The following is a 21,959-nucleotide window of genomic DNA, read 5'->3' on the forward strand; positions in this document are numbered from 1 at the left end:
TGTGTAATCAATCCCTGATTCTGTTGCGAAGTGGCCCACCAAAATATTCACTTTTTCGACATTTTTCAAAAAAATATAAAAATAACAATTCTTTTTCTTCCCCCCCCCCCCCCCCCCCCCCCCCCCCCCCCCCCGAAGAGCAACGCTACAAGCCCTCAAGTCTAAGGTGTTTCGCAACAGCCCTCACGGTTTCCAGAATGAGATTTTCACTCTGCAGCGGAGTGTGCGCTGATATGAAACTTCCTGGCAGATTAAAACTGTGTGCTGGACCGAGACTCGAACTCGGGACCTTTGCCTTTCGCGGGCAAGTGCTCTACCAACTGAGCTGGAAACATCCCCCAGACTGTGGCTAAGCCATGTCTCCGCAATATCCTTTCTATCAGGTGTGCTAGTTCTGCAAGGTTCGCAGGAGAGCTTCTGTAAAGTTTGGGAGGTAGGGGACGAGGTACTGGCAGAAGTAAAGCTGTGAGGCGGGGCGTGAGTCGTTCTTGGGTATCTCAGTTGGTAGAGCACTTGCCCGCGAAAGGCAATGGTCCCGAGTTCGAGTCTCGGTCCGGCACACAGTTTTAATCTGCCAGGAAGTTTCAGTCCTCACGGTGTTCAAGAACTGCAGCGGAAAATTTCGGATGATACCAAAGCAATTTCCAACAGTGCAGTTCGTATTCGCCTTCAGTCACTTGCTGACTGGGGCCCAAAAATACCAAGAGCTGTATGGTGGTCACTTTCAACATATGCTATACTCATTTTAGTAATGTATTTCCTTTTCTCTGTTTTTTTTTAATTTTTATTTTATTTTATTTTTTATCCTGGAACTCTGTTCTCCAGATCACTTTTATTTGCCCATTGCCCAAACCAGAGTAAATGATCCACCCAGTAAAGTAGGAAGCTAAGTGTGGCTCTTCGTCTATGATTATATTAACTGTAGAAAGTTTCTACACCAGAAGATTGAAGTAAGACCTTCAGGGAATAGGCGATTGATGAAAGGACTTTCGGTTGACTCCGAACGTGAATAAATCTGTCGCATTGCGCATAAACAGGAGAAGTTCGATACTTTTGGTTACACTACTGGCGATGAGTAACTGTGAAGTAACAGCTACAATACACCTGCAAATAAAGTCCGGAGCGACCTAAAGCGGAATGACCACAGGAAACCGTTTACAAGAAAAGCGACTTCCAGGCTGAGTTTCACTGGAAGAATTTTAATTAGATGTGATTCACTAACGAAAGACGTTGCCTTGAAACCAGCCATTCGACCATTTCTCGGGTACTGTTGATCAGTCTGGACTCCTTTTTGGAATGAATTAATAGAAGAAATAGCGGAGAACCAATGAAGAGCGATGCGATTCGTGACAGCTCGTTGAGCTTCCATGTCTCCTCGCAGAGGAATATCATCGAGTGTTTGAACGCAGAGTGATCGCAGGAATTTTAGACTGCACTTCTTGGATAACCTATACATTCGCCTAATATGAACCATGGCAAATACTTGAGAAGACCTCATTCACTTACTCTGTCGTTGTCGGAATTTCGAAACAACTCGCAACGACCCAGATAACGCTAGACTACCTCATAAATCAAACAACCGCACTCGACGAAAAACAGCACTAGAAACGGCAGTTGAACCAGAATAATAAGTCGAATACCCATATACCCATTCGAACAAAGAGCAGCTCGTAGTTCCACAGCCTCAAACGCTTTCCATTGGCTCATGACCAAACCTACTTTCAAAAACGTTTATGGAAAGGTCATTTTTTGTCAGTGCCTATCGACTGAAATTGTATAGTATGAATACTTAATTTTACCGAATTAATATGACATATTATGTCTGTCTTCTTCGTCATGCTAGCAGAGGACAGAACAGAAACAGAAAGAGAATGAATTTAGATAAAAAAAAAAATATAAATGAACATCTGTAAAACACGACTGACAGATCTAAAAGTTATTTACGTTAGAAGTATTTGTACTGCAAAAGATGCATGGTAGATACATGTTTCATCATTTCCCGTCAAAAATATAATGGAAGCGTGCTTAATCACAAATATAGTCTATTGAGGAGAAAACCAGAGGCAGGTACTTCGACCAAGAACCGCAGTATTCCATAGTTTATCAGAACGATCGTTAAGGAAAAACTTCGAAGCGCACCATGGTCCAGTAACAAAAGCAGTAACATGGAGGAAAAAAGAACTGAACGTGTTACTAACGACAAACTAAATATCATTTGTTTCCTCTTTTTAGTTTTAAAACATGATTGCATCAAATGTCTCCTGCCTGGGTACTCACAAATAGTCAGTTTTCTTACAGTTTCTAACCCTTTGTCTATTCAGACTTTTGTGTAGCTCAGTAAATGAATTAGAAACACGATACAGAGGGGCGCACTCTAAACAGACATGCAGGAACGAAGAGAACTGAAAGAAGAATACACGTAAAAATACCCGAGCACATCACATGGCAGTGTGCGAAGTTGTGTGTGTGTGTGTGTGTGTGTGTGTGTGTGTGTGTGTGTGTGTGTGTGTGTGAGAGAGAGAGAGAGAGAGAGGTAAGTGAATGGATGGCCGCCATCTATACGAACACCGAAGCATAGTACCTTCGAAACAAGAACAAAATGTATCGGAAACACATAACTGAAATCACGACAGTAGCAGAACAGCACGAGAGGACGCTACCTATTGGAACCACTTAGCCCAACAGACTGATAAAACATCGAATGCTGCCTTGTATTAACCTGTAAACTATATTGCAGACAACAGAGAAATAACAGAATGGCTAACTCGACCCGACAGAGATACATATTGAATATAAGTACGCTGTGACATTTAAAAAAAAACTGATCGTGTGAGTTGGAGGTGGCGCAGGATTGGGGGGGGGGGGGGGGCGGGGGTAAGTAGTTACAAAAAATCTCATAAATTGTTAAAATACAGCGAGGGGCAGCAAAAAAACGTGAACGTGAGCTCCACTATATTTCTCTTTTTAATTTCTGTCTCTGCCGCAGTGACCTTTCCTTAATCGTACAGAAAATGATCAGCTCTGCTCCTCGAATGCACGCGTGCTTTCGTTGACTTATTAAATAATACTGAATTGTTACTGAACTAGTTAGAAATTGCTTCAACGGAAAGATGTTAACCTAAGAAATAAATAGTCACATAGGACATTCTGACGGTATTACTACTTCTTATCTCTGATTCGCATTTGCGGAATACTGGTCTCCCACATGTATGTTCCTAAATATGATAATAGCTGGTAATTAATGAGGAATATTAATTGACTTTCATAACTTTAACTGGCTGGTCAAGCAGTCATCTTGTACGGGCAACAGTATAATGTACCACTCAAAAGGGTGGATATTCTAATATTATTTTATGGGGAAAAGGCAACGTCGTTTATTTAACTTAAAGCGTACAAATATTTCTTGCCGAATAAGTTATTAGTTAGTGTCACATATTTCCAAAAACATAGACAGAGAGAGAAAGAGAGACACGAAAATTATATAAATGCTATTCTTTAAGTACGACAGCACTTCTGGATGTATTTTAAGTTTGATAAACTGCCTCCAATTTTCAGTTATTAACACTTTGCCGTCCGGCGACACCAGATTGGTGTAGTGAGCTTGGTATCGCGCAGTGGCCGGCGACAGCACTTTAGTGTCATTTGCATTCTGTTGGTGTTTCGTTTAGTTAACAATAAGTTTCATCATGGCAGACGAAAGAGACGATACGATTATTTACGATGAACGCGCGGACGTCTTGTCAGACGTTTCGGACGACTTGGCCAAGTGGGAAGAAGACACTGAATATAAAAAATATGAAAGTGAAGCAGAATCGTCAGAAGATAGTGAAATACGCTCAAGAATAATTCGGCGAACGCTACGGTTGCCAATTGATTCGGATGAATGGGAAGAGGACGACAGTGCACAGTGGTCAGCCTTTGACTTACCGAGGACCAATAATAAATTTGAAGGATCTCCCGGTCGAAACATATTTCCCGAAGATACACAGAGCGTCGAGGATATCGTAGAATTGTATATTGGGAACGATCTATTTGAATATATTAGCAATGAAAGCAACAAGTTCAAAATGTTCAAATGTGTGTGAAATCTTATGGGACTTAACTGCTAAGGTTATCAGTCCCTAAGCTTACACACTACTTAAACTAAATCATCCTAAGGACAAACACACACACACACACACACACACACACACATGCCCGAGGGAGGACTCGAACCACCGCCGGAACCAGCCGCACAGTCCATGACTGCAGCGCCTAAGACCGCTCGGCTAATCCCGCACGGCTAAAGCAACAAGTACTAAAGCCAAAGTTGCAATAGAAGAAACTGAATAAAAAAAATGCCAAATTTGTCGACGTTACGGGACGCGATGTGTGTGATGTCCTTAGGTTAGTCAGGTTTAAGTAGTTCTAAGGCTAGGGGACTGTTGACCTCAGATGTTAAGTCCCATAGTGCTTAGAGCCATTTCAACCATTTTGAACCAAAGTAAACAGCTTCACTAACGTAATAATTGGCGAGCGCGCGCGCGCGCACACACACACACACACACACACACACACACACACACAGGGAGAGAGAGAGAGAGAGAGAGAGAGAGAGAGAGAGAGAGAAGTGGAAAAGCCACTCAATCGTCCCTCCTGCTCCACCTCACACTCTCTAACATCCACAACAGGCTATATGTACGTATAGAAGGAAATGATGAGGTGAATGTGGAAAGAACATGAAAATGAGTAAATTTGTCTCAGTGCAGTGCAGAACTCTAAAAATCTAACGACTTTTTGTAGAAGTACACTTCTACATTAAAACAAACAAATGTGGGCAGTAGAAGTATTATAAGCATGGAAACTCTTGGCTAAAACGATTTGTGCCTAAAACAATTGTTCCAAAGATCTGTGAAGGCGCTTTAAACTAAAATGAAACGCATATGCACCAGTCGCAAGAGATGGAATAACCGCCATGTTACTTGCAAGTCTACTAGTATAAAAAATTGGCCTTATATTGATGAAGAATACTCTGAGAGATTATGTCTGGACCACAGCACTGTTTGGACAGTGGGATAAACGGAAAAGAAGAAAATGGAAACGTTTAGGATGTGGTATCACACAAGCATGCCCAACTTTAAGTGGACAGATAATGTAAAAAGTGAGATTTTGCACATAGTCGGTGAGCGAGGAATACCCGGGAAATATTGACTAAGAGAATAGGCAGGATAAAAGGACATGTTTTCAGACGTAAGAGAATAACTTTCATGGGACTAGGAGAGCCGTAGCGGGCAAAAATTGGAGGGGAAAACATGGATTGCAATATTACTGCGCATTAACTGAAGATGTTGAATGTATGTGAGAGATGAAATCAAATGGCTGTCGTGGCAGAGGAAGTTTTGCCAGGGTATATCCAAACATTCGGAAGACTAATTACTATGAAGTAATCAAAATTGAAAGAAGTACTTTCCTAAATCTACATCTACATGGTTACCCGCTCGGGATTAGCCGAGCGGTCTAGGGCGCTGCAAAAAAATGGTTCAAATGGCTCTGAGCACTATGCGACTTAACTTCTGAGGCCATCAGTCGCCTAGAACTTAGAGCTAATTAAACCTAATTAACCTAAGGACATCACACACATCCATGCCCGAGGCAGGATTCGAATCTGCGACCGTAGCGGTCGCTCGGTTCCAGACTGTAGCGCCTAGAACCGCACGGCCACAACGGCCGGCTATGAGGGGTTTTATTATGTTTAATTTTTTTATTTTTTGCTAGCACTAATTCCTCCGGTTGGTCCCGGCGGAGGTTCGAGTCCTCCCTCGGGCATGTGTGTGTGTGTGTGTGTTTGTCCTTAGGATGATTTAGGTTAAGTAGTGTGTAAGCTTAGGGACTGATGTCCTTAGCAGTTAAGTCCCATAAGATTTCACACACATTTGAACATTTCTTTCTACATGGCTACTCTGCAATTCACATTTGAGTGCCTGGCAGACGGTTCATCGAACCATTTTAATGCTACTTCTCTCCCATTCCACTTTCGAATGGCGCGTGGGAAAAAGGGACACCTAAATATTTCCGTTAGCGCTCTGATTTTTCTTATTTTATTATGATGATCATTTCTCCCTACGTAGGTGGGTGTGAACAAAATATTTTCGCATTCGGAAAATAAAGTTGGTGATTGAAATTTCATAAATAGATCTCGCCGCAAAGAAAATCGGCTTTGTTTCAGTGACTGCCACCCCAACTCGCGTATCATATCAGTGACACTCTGACCCCTATGAAACACGAAAGGAGCTGCCCTTCCTTGTACTCTTTCGATGACCATCAACAAGTGAGGTAACGTAAATGTTGTTTATAAAAGCTCACTTTAAGGGTTGCCGAAAGGGAGCGGAGTGCGCGCAGGACCAGAGGAGCAGAGTCGAAGCCCTGATCTGAGCCGTAAATGCCGTGTCTGACAGGGCAGTCGCCGGCTTCCGCCCTCGGATGCCGCGACAATTCGGTGATTGGTCGTAAACTGTTTCCTGTCTGGGAGCTGCGGTACACCGCACTGCTGTCCCCCCTTTAACGATGTCGCCGAGCGTGGGAGCCACTGTCCGTAAACAATAACAGCTCCCCCTTACCCTGCACCACTTCCAGTTTCCTCCCCACGGAGTAATGGTTCGGTACGGTTTGTATTCAACGACGTAACATCAGTCTTACACGGGAATTAATGTGTCATTAAAATTTATTGCTTGAGGGGGTCGCTTGTAGGGGTACTTCTGTACAATTTGCGTCCGATTCAGTACATACTCATCATACACCATCTGTTCGTATTTTAGTAGTCGCTCAAAGTTCCCATAAGTGAAGATGGAGATGACATATATAATTTCTCAGTTGATATGTTCCTTTCGATCGGACTTCATTTCCGCCGATTGTGTATGTGTCAGTGGTCTTTTACCACAAACTCTTCCCCGAATGGATGTATGATAACTGTGCCCGCTCAAATTTGCACCCCTACAAAAATCTGTGAATCCGCGCGGGATTAGCCGAGCGGTCTTAGCCGCTGCAGTCATGGACTGTGCGGCTGGCCCCGGCGGAGGTTCGAGTCCTCCCTCGGACATGGGTGTGTGTGTACGTCCTTAGGGCAATTTAGGTTAGGTAGGGTGTAAGCTTAGGGACTGATGACCTTAGCAGTTAAGTCCCATAAGATTTCACACACATTTCAACATTTGAACAAATCTGTGAAATTTGCGCCCATTAATCCTGGATAATACCTGCTCACTGCGTCACGGCCAGCCTGTACTCAGGGAGAGCCTCGCCCGCCGGAAATGAACCACATGCCCGCAGTGAGTGCTGTGCTCCCCTGTCTGAATGGTGCTGACACGAGATTAGTGTGTGTTTGTGTGTGTGCGCGCGTGTGTTTTTGGAATCTACAGGCACTCAACGGCGGATTCTCATACTCTTACAAATATTAAAACAAACGAATCTAGCCGGCCGCAGTGACAGAGCGCTTCTAGGCGCTACAGTCTGGAACCGCGAGACCCCTACGGTCGCAGGTTCGAATCCTGCCTCGGGCATGGATGTGTGTGATGTCCTTCGGTTGGTTAGGTTTAAGTAGTTCTAAGTTCTATGGGACTGATGACCGCAGAAGTTGAGTCCCATAGTGCTCAGAGCCATTTGAACCAAACGAATCTAGATAAAAAGGCACTGTGCGGAGTAAACCTACAAACTCGTGTCGACACACATAATCACTCCATCTCACACGCCGTAAGACAACGGAGGAAAGGTGAAAGGTGCTAAACCTGGAATTCAAACACAAACAAAATGACAGAGGAGCTACAGTAACAGCGCAGAGAAATTTGACTGGCTGATCACTTGCAAAAATCATGGGTGAGCCAGTCACCCTTTTAATAGAATGAGATTTTCACTCTGCAGCGGAGTGTGCGCTGATATGAAACTTCCTGGCAGATTAAAACTGTGTGCCGGACCGAGACTCGAACTCGGAACAAATATTAAAACAAACGAATCTAGCCGGCCGCTGATATGAAGGTCCCGAATTCGAGTCGCGGTCCGGCACACAGTTTTAAGCTGCCAGGAAGTTTCATACCAGCGCACACTCCACTGCAGAGTGAAAATCTCATTCTGGAAACATCCCCCAGGCTGTGGCTAAGCCATGTCTCCGCAATATCCTTTCTTTCAGGAGTGCTAGTTGAGCAAGGTTCGCAGGAGAGCTTCTGTAAAGTTTGGTAGGTAGGAGACGAGGTACTGGCAGAAGTAAAGCTGTGAGGACGGGGCGTGAGTCGTGCTTGGGTAGCTCAGTTGGTAGAGCACTTGCCCGTGAAAGGCCAAGGTCCCGAGTTCGAGTCTCGGTCCGGCACACAGTTTTAATCTGCCAGGAAGTTTCGCCCTTTTAATACATTAAGAACATCTCTCTAAAATTTTTGGAAGCAAGTTGGGCATACTAAGAAACCTTATGACTCAAAACACGTCCATATTTGTTTGTAAATACAAACCGCATTTGCTTCTGAATTGTATTTAATTTCACCCAGACGCGTTTCGCCTAGAAGAAATAAAATACGGTGGAGCAAGAGAACGTGATTTTTATTCATAAAACAAATATTTCTGGGCTTGCCTAGGAGGATGGCCACGCAAGAAAAGTCGTCTAAGCACATCCGTTTGAATGTCCCTTAAAATAGAGGTCACACTTGTCGGCAAATCTTCCGCTCACTTCTGGTCTCAAAATAATACTATTAAAACGTGGAGCCACAAGCGCCACAAATTGGCGTGTCCTCTCGCAGGAGCAAGAAGCCAATGCTGATAGGCCGTGGCCTAAGCGAAGACAAGTGAAGAGGGCTTCATCCCGCCTGCGTGGCTGGAAGGAGGTACGCGTGAGCGCGTTGTCGGCAAAAATGTGGAACACTTCACGAATTTTGGCGTCATCTTTGCGCAGGGTCTGTGCTAATCTTCTCTGTATCGTTCCAATTTTAGTATACGTACCGCCGAAGCGACTACTGTGACGTCGACGCCACTAAGCAAAAACCAGCAAGGAAATCAAATGATTGTGCTCCCGCAGAATACCTAGAGCGTCACCACGTGTTGATATAACGATCTAAGGTATGCCCTCTTACATGCCCGTACTGCACAGGTTCCAGGCGATTTAACGTTTAAGAACTCCTCCTCCCCCTTATTATTTTTTATGGTTACTGTGCTCTTTTAAAGTAAATCTTACTTAATATACAATTTTATAAACCTCACAAGTCTGCCACGTGACAATAAAGACAACGATACGCAGAAATAATCAGAAGTATTGCTTCTATTTAACTCTCGCACCTCTGCAAAGATGAGTGAGACACATGTTAGTGTGTATGGGCTTGAGAAGCGGCTGAAATCTGATACTGAACAAAGCTCCAGTCACAAGCTGTTCGTCCAGGCCGTGAACGTCCACCGCCTTGCGGTGCCATGCAGATGCCGTGTGGAGGGCCCTGTTGTCAATACACCCCTCTCCCAGCCGTTTTGTAGACGTTCGAGACCGCGGAACCGCCACAATTCGGTCAAGTAGCTCCTCAATGGGCATCACAAGGCTCAGTACACCCCGTACCAGTCCTCATTGCCAGTAGCGGGAATCGAAGCCGCGTCCTCCACGTGACAACCATTTACGCTGACCGCATAGCTACGGAGATGGAAAATAAAGTTTCAGTACCCGACTGAATACGTATTAGATTTTATACCAAATTAGCGTCTGAGTTAGTCCCTTTTTCTAATCATAATCTACCGTATATAACTTGAATAAAAAACCGCGCACAGTAGTTGGAAGACATCTCCGATCACACCCGTATACAAAAAGGGTAGCAGAAGTGATCCACAAAACCACACTCCGATATACTTGCATCCACTTGTTGTAGAATCTTAAAGAACATCACCCACCTGTAATGTATATCGAACAGAATGAACTCCTCATTGCCAACCACCACTCATTACGAAAACATCGACCAAAATCTCATTTTTGTAGCATAACATCCAGAAAGTCATGAATCAAGGCATTCGGGCTGTTTCGGGGTAAAGTCAAGCGCCGGCACGCCAGTCGGAAACGATAGATTAGAGAGGGCTATGAAGAATAAGTCAGCCAATTGCAAGCGGACCGACCCCTCTCTAGGGCGACGGCAGCGCCCTCGACACGAAGAGGACATTAGCGCCGCGACGCCTGGCCGCGGCCCAGTTGAAGACTAGCACCTGTACGACTTCCACAGCAGCATCGAGAACAGGCACTTGTGTAGCAGCAACTTAGGAACTGGATTATTTCTCTAGTATTACGATTTGTATATAATGAATGGATTTCTTGTTCGTCTGTAGCCCTTTGCTCGCGAAACGTCTGCACCTCACAGAGTTAAGTATTGTAATCATTTCCTTTTGTAATAAAATTTACTAATACGTGTTGCTTGAATTGTTGTCTAGCGATCCGAAAAAGCAGGTTTCCTAGGCACCCCATATTTGACGAGTAGGCAGCATACAACACAGGTAGATGCATTATTTCCTGACTTCCGAAAAGCATTTGACTCAATACTAAACCTGCGCGTATTATCACAAGTACATATATACTTATGTGGATATAGTTCTGGCAAAACCGGCCATGACCTTATTCTTCTGTGCGGATGCACACATATTCCCCGAACTCTTACGGGACTTGGTAAGAATGTCTTTCACGAGTAATGAGTGTGTTGGGGTGGGACACTACGGATGTAGTGTGTGGACATACAAGGTGCTGCTGCTACGGTCGCAGGTTCGAATTCTGCCTCGGGCATGGATATGTGTGATATCCTTAGGTTAGTTAGGTTTAAGTAGTTCTAAGTCTAGGGGACTGATGACCTGAGATGTTAAGTCCCATAGTGCCGGCACGGTAGCTCAGCGTGTTCGGTCAGAGAGCTGGTTGGCCTCTGTAATAAAAAAAACTGAGTGGAAGAATAAAAAAAAAGAACTGGACCGGATGTCATGTGACGTCCGCAACGACCAAACACAACGATTAACAACGAACAAAATGAAGAAAGAAAAAAAAAAAGATGGATTGAGCGTCTGCCATGTAAGCAGGAGATCCCGGGTTCGATTCCCGGTCGGGGCACACATTTTCACCTGTCCCCGTTGATATATATCAACGCCTGTCAGCAGCTGCAGGTATTAAATAAATTCTAATTATCACAAGTACGCTCGTGTGGGTTATCAAGCGAAAGTCGTGACTGAATTGAGGATTTTTTTTCTTTTTTTAAAAAATAGGGAACGAGCAGCGTGTCATCTGGGATAGAGTGTCATCGCCATGTGTGGAAGTAACTTCGAGTCTGCCATAGAGAAGTATTTTGGAATCCTTGCTGTGTATGTTGTGTATTAATGACCTTGCAAACAATATTAATAGTAGCCTCAGGTGTTTCGCAGGTGATGGAGCTATCTACATAGAAGTACTATAAAATCAGCAACTTTCTTTAATTGTTGAGAAATGTAAAATTGTACGCTTCGCTCAACGAAAAAGCCTATAAGCCTATGACTACAGTATCAATGAGTCATTACTGGAACCTGTCAACTGATACTAATATCTGAGAGTAAGGGTTTGTATTGGTATGTAGTACAGTTCACACATAGGCTCAATCGTAGGTAATGCAACTGTTAGACGTCGGTTCGTTGGTAGAATACCGGGGACAAACCATCAGTCTATAGCGGAGATCACTTACAAATCACTCGTGTGACCCATCGTAGAATATTGCTCACGTGTTCGGAACCCGTACCAAAGAGGAATAACAAGAGATTCGAACATATTCAAAGAAGACCAGCATTACTGGGCACAGGTTTGTTTGACCCATGGGAGAGTGTCACGGACATGCTGAAGAGGTTGAACCGGCAAAGCCTTGAAGACAGACAGAAACGATCCCGAAAATGTCTTATTAATATCAAGAACCAGCTATAAGTGATGAATAAAACAACAAACCACAATCATCTACGTATAGGTCCCGAAGTGGAGTGCGCGCATGGGCATTCAAACAATCATTCTTCAAATGGTTCAGATGGCTCTCAGCACTATGGAACTTAACATCGGAGGTCATCACTCCCCTATAACTTAGAACTACTTGAACCTAACTAACGTAAGGACATCACACACATCCACTGGATGCCCGGGGCAGGATTCGAACCTGCGACCGTAGCGGTCGCGCCGTTCCAGACTGAAGCGCCTAGAACCGCTCGGCCACACCGGCCGGCGTTCCTGGACAGCTCGTGTTGTTCGCCCTATGTATGATTTGCCGCAATCACACGGAATCTTGTAAACACCTGATTTACGCACGCCCAGGGCGTCTTTAACGGATCCCACCAGCGATGATATTTTGGAAGGAGGGCGAAAGATGACTCTCAATTGATACTTTCTCAATATTCTGCCTATCTGTGAAGAAATATTCCCATTAAATGGTAGATAAGCAGTCGACCTGAAGGCCTCTTCCTTGTTCCGTCGTTTGTAGGTTTGCATCACTCTGTTCACTTGCCTAGTTGAAAAGCCATTCTTCAGAAATACTTTTTGCAGGTGTTCCAGTTCCGCTCGGCGTCAGAGATGGTATGGGCACGGTGGATCAAGGTCTTGAGAACGCCCATTGTTTGTGGTGGATGGTGGCAACTAGTAGCTTGTAGATACAGGTCTGTATGAGTGGGTTTTCTGTACACAGAGTGAGCAAGTGTGCTATCACTCTTACGTCGCCCCAAGACGTCTAAAAATGGCAAGCAACCATCTTTCTCTATCTCCATGGTAAACTTTATGTTTTCATGTATGGAGTTCATGTGACGTAAAAATTCTTGGAGACGGTCCAGATTCATGAGGCCACACTATAAATGTGTCGTTAACGTATGGCCAAAATACTGTCGGTTTAAAAGTGGCAGAGTCGAGTGCTCTCTCCTCAAACTCTTCCATAAAGGGATTGGCCACCAGGGGAGACAAAGGACTCCCCATGGCGACACCGTCAGATTGTTCGTAAAATTCGTTGTTGAATATAAAATATGTAGAGGAGAGAGCGTGCTCAAACGCTGTAATGTCTGACAACGAGACTCTCATCAATCGAGATAGCGGTTATCAGCTAAACTCTGCTTGGAATCCTGTTATAGAGAAAATTCGTAGTCGACGTAGTTATCTGCATAAAGATGAAAATCGACCTCATATCGATACGTCAAGCTTTCACCGTGGAGGGTGCGAGGCGCAGCGTACGGAGCCGTTATGAACGCGCACGCTGAGCAGCGCATGCGCAATGTCACCTCAGTATGGCTTTAAACAGCAGAGCTCAGCGCGTACTCGCCAGTACTACTGCAATGGTACTCATCTGAGAAATCCAGCAGTTCTCCCGTGTTTTAATGGAACAATAAACGTAGTGTTAATTGCTTAGATACACCTCATTTGTGATACCTTTAAATTTGTTTAGAAATCAAATACTGTTCATTAGTTATTTCTGCTTCGAACCATACATCAATTTTAGTTACTAGAACCGTATAGGTGATCTGTTGATGAATGAAGAATTAAAGGATTTCAATAGTGGTACTACACCACTACAGAATATGGATTGGCAGAAAATCGAAGAAGGCGAAACTAATGAGAAAAAATGGTTCAAATGGGCATCAGTCGCCTAGAACTTGGAACTAATTGAACCTAACTAACCTAAGCACATCACAACATACATGCCCGAGGCAGGATTCGAACCTGCGACCGTAGCGATCGCTCGGCTCCAGACTGTAGCGCCTAGAACCACACGGCCACTCCGGCCGGCTAATGAGAAATAGTAGAAATGAGTTTAGTGAGTACCTTGGAATCATAATTGATAATCACGAAATAGATGAAGTTAAGGAATTCTGCTACTTAGGCAGCAAAATAACGTATGATGGATGGACCAAGGAGGACGTAAAAAGCCAACTAGCAGTGGCAAAAAGGACAAAAAAAATGGTTCAAATGGCTCTGAGCACTATGGGACTTAGCCGGCCGCGGTGGTCTCGCGGTTAAGGCGCTCAGTCCGCAACCGCGCGACTGCTACGGTCGCAGGTTCGAATCCTGCCTCGGGCATGGATGTGTGTGATGTCCTTAGGTTAGTTAGGTTTAAGTAGTTCTAAGTTCTAGGGGACTGATGACCACAGAAGTTAAGTCCCATAGTGCTCAGAGCCATTTGAACCATTTGAACTATGGGACTTAACATCTGAGGTCATCAGTCCCCTAGAACTTAGAACTACTTAAACCTAACTAACCTAAGGTCATCAAACACATCCATGCCTGAGGCAGGATTCGAACCTGCGACTGTAGCGGCCGCGCGGTTCCAGATTGAAGCGCCTAGAACCGCTCGGCCACTATGGCCGGCGCAAAAAGGACATTCCTGGCGAAAAGGAATATATGGGAAACACTGACCCAGAGAAGGTACAGGATGACAGGACATCTGTTAAGACGTCACTGAATAACTTCTGTGGTACTAGGTGGAGTTGTAGAGGGTAAAAACTATAGAGTAAGACAGAGACTGGGATACGGCCGGCAAATAATTGAGGATGTCAGTTGCAAGTGGTACTCTAAGATGAATACGTTGCCACAGGAGAGGAATTCGAGGTGGGCCCCATCAAACCAGTCAAAAGACTGATGACAGTAAGAAAAGTACACCAGAACTACAGGCCCTGCTGTAAACACAAGGTACCGCCACTGATTCTCTGTTTACTTCAGCGTAGTACCCCAGGACGCCAGGGGCCTCGTCCCGCGCTGCTGCTACTGTGTCCGACAGCTGTGTCAACTCCACTGACCCACCTGTCGCCAAGCTGATAGCGAGCTCTTGATGTTTACCGAGGCCGCATTGCTGTTTGGCTGCGTGTGTTTGCTGAGGACGGAACATTGTCGTGTACAGGACGACACGACAGGTGAGCACGCAAACGGAATCTGGTGTCCATCTCTATTAGCATTTTGCCGTATGGGTAAATTGCTTTTCCCAGTTTACTTCTAACGGGACTGCTGATTCTTAATAAGTAGTCGCGAGGTTGTGTTCAGCAGCACGATGAGATACCTGTGTGGTCAGAACAAAAATAAACACCGTCCGAACAGGGCTTGTATGCCCAACGGTACCGTCCGGCCGCCGTGTCATCCTCAGCCCTTAGGCTTCGACGGATGCGGATACGGAGGGGCGTGTGGTCAGCACACCGCACTCCCGGCCGTTGTCAGTCTTCGTGACCGGTGCCGCACTTCTCAAACAGGTAGCTCTTACTTACCCTCACAAGGGCTGAGTGCACCCCGCTTGCCCTCAGCACTCGACAGAGCGGGTGGTCCGTTAAGTACTTAACGGAATCGGTGTTACCACTGCGGCAAGGCTGTTGGCTGTATGGCCACAAGGGTCAGTTCACAATCTCGGTTCGTGTTACTACTAAGCACTGTCCCAGTACATAATGAACATAACAAATTTTCAAAACAGAATATGAGGACTGTCCACAGCACACTAAGCTACCGCTCCTCAACCGATTGTCACCGTTTCCGCATCCCTGGCGGCCTGAATGAAAAGAGCTTGTCCCAGCTACCTGGAGAGATAAATATTGGTAAGGCAGGAACACCTCACTCTACCCAGTATCAGACGGTGGGAAGGCATGGACTACGACCTACCTGCAGGGAGTCACTGATTTGCATCGATACTTTAGGAAAGGTGGTAGAAGTCACAACACAATTAAAAGATTAACTTCTCATGGTTGGGGTACACAGTCATGTGGAATATTGTAATGGACATGGTACACGCCGTCGACTGTAGAAGTTATTTATTTCAGAATTGCAATTTCTGACTTTGGGTCATTTTCAAGTGGTACTGTGAACTGACATCATTTCACTATGTACAGAGCTTTGCACTCGTTTGATGTTACTGTATTTCTACAATTCGAATATTTATTTTTGACGCTGTCAATCGTACATGTTGGAGGATGTTAAAGTCTACATGCAATGAAGCAAAAGCTTTTGCAGTACAACTTGTAAACGGTCCAAAGGCTGACATTGAAGTTGTAAAATAAATAACCTATATAGTCAAAGGCGAAAAGATGTCCTTTAACAAATAAAATATTTAAAAACTAACACAAAGAGATGTATTCTGAAATTAGCATAGAGCAACGTACTGTTGTTCAAATGGCTCTGAGTACTATGGGACTTAACATCTGAGGTCATCAGTCCCCTAGAATTTAGAACTACTTAAACATAACTAACCTAAGGACATCACACACATCCATGCCCGAGGCAGGATTCGAACCTGCGACCGTAGCGGTCATGCGGCTCCGGACTGTAGCGCCTAGAACCGCTCGGCCACTACGGCCGGCCACGTACTGTTGTAATTCTTCAAGCTTTCCCGGCGAGGCGTTGTCATATTGATTAATCGGGTTTCTGCTGGTTAATCGTGCCAGGAAAGACGCGAATAACTGGCAGAAACCCGATTAATCAAGATGACAACGTACTGTTAACCAAGGGTGGCCTCCAGTTACATAGACACATTCGCAAGACGACATCCAGAAACAGTACTCACCTATAACTACGCAAGTTTATTCATGGAGGTCTATGCAACTAAATGAAAGGTAGAGTGCTTTTTGGCATATGTGTTCCGCTTCTTTTATTTGTGAAGCATCTTCAGGGGGCTGTAGTACATGTTTCTTTTTATACGTATAATAAACATATTACATAATAGTTACAATATGTTACTATGTGACTTTTGTCATGTTTTTCTCTTGTTTCTCAGATTAGAAACAACTTTTTAGCAAAAATATCGTGTTGTTAAACAGTCGTTTGGTGTTACGATTTCCATTGTTCTTAGTACGTACTACTCCCTCCATATGTGTGGACCTGCAGATGGTTTCATTTGGTCCTCATGCTCCAGTTGGCCGATTCCCGACGTTCCCTGCCCGCTCCCCCCCCCCCCCCCCCCCCTACTATTGTGGACTAACAACAATAGATTCGTAACACCCAACGATAATTTAATATCACAATATTTGTACTACAAAAGTTGTTTCTAATCTGGAAAACAAGAGAAGAACATGACAAAATGTAACATAGTAACAGATTGCAACTACTAACTACTACTGAGCCATGGCGTGATTAAGTTAGTTGTGCTGTTCTGTCTGGTAGTATCGACTATCCCACTGTATCTATGAGGAACAGTCGGTATCTGTGGGTTGTGTCCTTAGGAGCTCTTTGCTTGCCGATAATTATACGGGTTCGCTGGCCCAAGGGGGAGGAACCAAGTTTCGGGATTGGCAGTCACGAGGTCCGAGCGGCCGAAGCCACGAGCTACGCAAGAAGGGCCTGCGCAGAGGAAGGATACCGGAGTACTGCACCGGGGTCAGCGTCGACTACAAGCAGCAGGCCGACAGCCCGTCGGTTGGTTGGCAACATTCGTGTTGAACGACCGCTCGTAGTCTCGCTGTCCCCTTCTACCTAGCTGTTATCGGCACTACGCAGTAACCGCCGCGACGCACCGTGGATCTATGGAGCTGCTTGCTGACAAAGGGGAGTAAGATTCTGTAATCCTCGTGGTGATTGGTGTCATTGTCTACCAGATCTCCTACTTATTTTCTGGATTGTACCCGACCCTCAGAGTTTTACTCACAAGGGAACATCCCCATCGCACCCCCCTCAGATTAAGTTGTAAGTTGGCACAGTGGACAGGCCTTGACAAACTGAACACAGATCAACTGAGAAAACAGGAAGAAATTGTGTGAAACTGTGAAAAATAAGCAAAATATACAAACTGAGTAGTCCATGGGCTACATATGCAACATCATGGACAATGAGAGCACAGGAGCCTCGTGGTCCCGTGGTAGCGTGAGCAGCTGCAGACCGATAGGTACTTGGTTCAAGTCTTCCCTCGAGTGAAAATTTTACCTTCTTTATTTTTGCATAGTTATTATCTGTCCGTTCGTTCATTGACATCTCTGTTCACTGTAATAAGTTTAGTGTCTGTGTTTTGCGACCGCATCGCAAAACCGTGCGATTAGTAGACGAAAGGACGTGCCTCTCCAATGGGAACCGAAAACATTTGATCGCAAGGTCATAGGTCAACCGATTCCTCCACAGGAAAACACGTCTGATACATTCTATACGACACTGGTGACGGCATATGCGTCACATGACAGGAATATGTTGTCGACCCACCTAACTTGTACACTTAGCGAATGGGTAAAAAGATTCTTCTACCTTGCCTGATTTAGGTTTTCTTGTGGATGTGATAATCACTCCCAAAAAAGTGATGAAAACGTAAGAGTTTGTCACATAAACTGAAAATAAAAAAATATACTTTTCACTCGATGGAAGACTTGAACCAAGGACCTTTGGTCCCGCAGCTGCTCACGTTACCACGAGACCACGGCTCTCCTGCGTTCCCAGATTCCTTGATGTTGCATATCTTCCCATGAACTACTCAGTTTGTATATTTTGCTTATTTATTCACAGTTCCACATAACTTCTTTCTGTTTTCTCAATTGATCTGTGTTCAGTTTTTCAAGGCCTATCCACTGTGCCAACTTATAACTAAATCTGAGGGGGGTGCGATGGGGAGGTTCCCTTGTCAGTCGGCTCTTTGGTCGTAAATATAGGCCGTAGTATCGAACGAGACACTAGTTGTTTGAAAATTTGTTCTGATATTGCCGGCCGCTGTGTCCGCGTGGTTCTAGGCGCTTCAGTCCAGAACCGTGCTGCTGCTTCGGTCGCAGGTTCGAATCCTGCCTCGGGCGTGGATCTGTGTGATGTCCTTAGGTTAGTTAGGTTTAAGTAATTCTAAGTCTAGGGGACTGATGACCTCAGATGCTAAGTACCATAGTGCTTAAAGCCATTTGAACCATTTGTTCTGATATTATGATGCCCTTCCTTTCTAGTTTATACCCAATTATTAATGTTTTAATGAATCAGCTCCTGGTCGGAAACACATTCGGAACAATTGTACCAAGGCGCAGCTTGCCGTTAAACAAACAGGGGTCTTGTGGTTAGATTTAGATGTTAACCGGTTCAATTTCTTGATTGTAATTGCATTTGAGATAATCTGAAGTACCTGTTGTATTGAGCTGTGCGTTCCTGTCTTTGAAAGACAGCGTTATTATTGGTGTATTTTCACTGGATCCTGTGGCTCCTGCCGGCCTCGGTGGCCGAGCGGTTCTAGGTGCTTCAGTCCGGAACCGCGCGACTGCTACGGTCGCAGGTTCGAATCCTGCCTCGGGCATGGATGTGTGTGATGTCCTTAGGTTAGTTAGGTTTAAGTAGTTCTTAGTTCTAGGGGATTGATGACCTCCGGAGCTCAGAGCCATTTGAACCATTTTTTGTCGCTCCGCCAAGTGAGTTCTCTTGTAACAAGTGCTCATACGTAATGTTTTATAGCGTTCGTTCAGAGCAGCCTTCTTAACTGAAAAGCCGCTGTCACCAGGGCTTTAGTCGAAATAAGATTGTTAAAAGGGACGGGTTCGGATCGAGTCTCACTTTGCCTGCTGATTGAAATGAAAAGATTGCTCGCTTTGAAAAAGGCCTTATCATTGTCATAATTGTTTCCTAATCTGTTTAACCTTTAAGCATCGGTGGGTACCTTAACCCCGAACTTTTCGACATATAGTGTCTAAATAAGAAAAAAATTTACATCACCTGTGTGAGTAATGGAAGCGCTCTTGTCATCAGTATTACTTATATGTTTTCATGTGTTGCAGAAGGGCATTGAATAAGAGAAACTGTGTCCAGCGCGGTAGTAAACACCGCTGTTTCACCCCATAAAGGGCGGGCTGGAGGTCCAGGCCCTTGTAATTATTGTCATGTTGTTCTTGATATGATATCTCTTGTAGAAGCCTATTAATTTCACAAATTTGTTAATTTGTATTTTTTTATTTGTGGTAAGGTCTTATGGGACCGAACTGCTGAGGTCATCGGTCCCTAAGCCTACACACTACTTAATCTAACTTAAACTAACTTACGCTATGGACAAGACACGCACCCATGCCCGAGGGAGGACTCGAACATCCGACGAGGAGAGACTCACGGACCGTGACAAGGCACCTAAGACCGCGCGGCTACCCCGCACGGCTGTGAATTTGTAAAGAAAACAAATGTATGATTATATATTGTTACATAAACAGGTTGTGTGAAAGGAAATTTACATTGGTGGGTCCTCCCTTCCACTTTTTCCTTAATAACAGTAGACACCACGTCTCAACTACGTAATACATTTATTTATTATATATACAAAAAGAAACATGTATTACAGGCCACTGAAGACGCTTCACAAATAAAAGAAGCGAAACGCTTATACCAAAAAGAAACCGCCTTTCACTTAGCTTCATAGAGAGAACACACCTCCATGAATTTTGAACAAAAAAAACAAAACAAAAAAAATGACGATACTGAAGTTTATCTGAGAACACTTCGGACAGAGAAACTGAACCGTGAGAAGTGGCGTTCTTCATCTAAAAGTGGGGGCGGGGGAGGGGGGGGGGGAGGGCAATTTCGGTGAATCTTACTGCATGTCTGGCACTGCTGCTTTCCCGTAGCATCGCGAGATACTCGTGATCAGCAAACGACCAAAACGGCGATCGGATCTGACCATCATTTCTCGACTCTACCCAAAGCGGCGATCGTTAAATTCTACCGTAGCATGGCGAAGTGGACGTATGTACAAGAGGCGATCATGAGCGACACAGCAGCAAGTAGACCTACCCGCTTGATTTTTGCAGAATGTGGGCCGGAGCGGCAATGTTCAGTGGTTTTGTTAGCTGGTCGGCGCCTCACACTAGTGTGCTAAGACGGAAGCAAGTAGTTCTGATGCTGACTTGCCGGGTGGTCAAGCGGCTAGCTGTACTAACCGCTTCCTTTTTGTACCAGGGGTTTCCCAACCTGGGGCCGCCTCGGCCGTTGGGACGACGGGCGTTTCCGTTTTCGTGCGCACCTCAAGATCAAGAAGTGCCTCCGTTTAAAACTGAAATTTTTTAACAGCCGCCACCACACTGAAAACTTATTAACTCCTCTCAAATTGACGATAGGCGAAATCTGTTTACAGATTTCGGTTCCTCTGTATGTATGGAATTACTATTACAAGGTTTCTTTCGTTTCTGTAATTATTTAGGTACCTTAATCGGCGGTTAAGTCTTTAGATACTTCAATATAAAACCGATGTGCTACTTTGGATAGAGCAACTGTTTGTTCATTACGAAAATTTCCCGTCATATGATTTCATACCCTTTAATTACATCTCTAATCATCCTTTGTTTCCTGCCTTGTGCAGCCGCTCACGCTCCCGTCATTGCACGTGGCATTATCGGCAGGGTTCGTAGCACGATGTGTTGTAACACTGTATGACCAAAAGTATCAGTAAACCCCTATGTACTGTGGGTTTAGCCCCCAGATATCACGAGAGGCAGACCAGCTAGTATAAAAGAAGGTGGGGAGCATTGTGTTGTCGGTAGAGAAGCGTAATAACAAAACGGATCGGTCATCAGACCTCAGTGACTCTGAACGTGGACCAGTCATTGTATGTCACCTGAGTAATGCTTCGGTGACATTTCAACCATTCTGTGTGTCCCTGCATCGACTGCTGGTGATGTAACTGTGAAGTGGGAACCCGAAAGAACAACACAGCTAGAGAAAGACCAGACAGACCTCGTGTATTAACTGACAGGTTTGCGATGATTGTAGTGGTTGTAACGAACCATAAGAAATCGCTGGATGGATTCAGTTGTGAGTTCCAAAGTGCGTCCAACAATCCAACTAGTCCGATGATATGAGATGCCATTGGACGCTGGATGACAAATAACGAATGATTTAGAGTGATGGATCACGTTATATCCTGTGGCATTTCAGTGGAAGTGTTTGAGTTTGCGAATACGTAGAGAACGGCACCTGTCAACATAATTGCTGCCGAATCTTTGAACATAGGCTTAGTGCGAATATAATTAACTGAGAAGTTTATGTATACGAAAAATGGCTCTGAGCACTATGGGACTTAACATCTTAGGTCATCAGTCCCCTAGAACTCAGAACT

The 21,959-nt window shown here is 44.7% G+C and overlaps 1 long non-coding RNA gene and 1 other non-coding gene across 2 annotated transcripts in view; both read right to left on the reverse strand.

The window, feature by feature from the left end:
* The window catches only part of LOC124589872, an 822,095-nt gene that overhangs the window by 697,274 nt on the left and 102,862 nt on the right, over window positions 1–21,959 (reverse strand). The gene's annotated exons all lie outside the window — the stretch shown is intronic.
* On the reverse strand, window positions 8,861–8,967 carry LOC124596735. Its single transcript, XR_006978375.1, has one exon. It is a non-coding gene; the product is annotated as a U6 spliceosomal RNA (small nuclear RNA).

Source organism: Schistocerca americana, chromosome 2 (assembly GCF_021461395.2).
Source record: "Schistocerca americana isolate TAMUIC-IGC-003095 chromosome 2, iqSchAmer2.1, whole genome shotgun sequence".
NCBI lineage: Eukaryota > Metazoa > Arthropoda > Insecta > Orthoptera > Acrididae > Schistocerca > Schistocerca americana.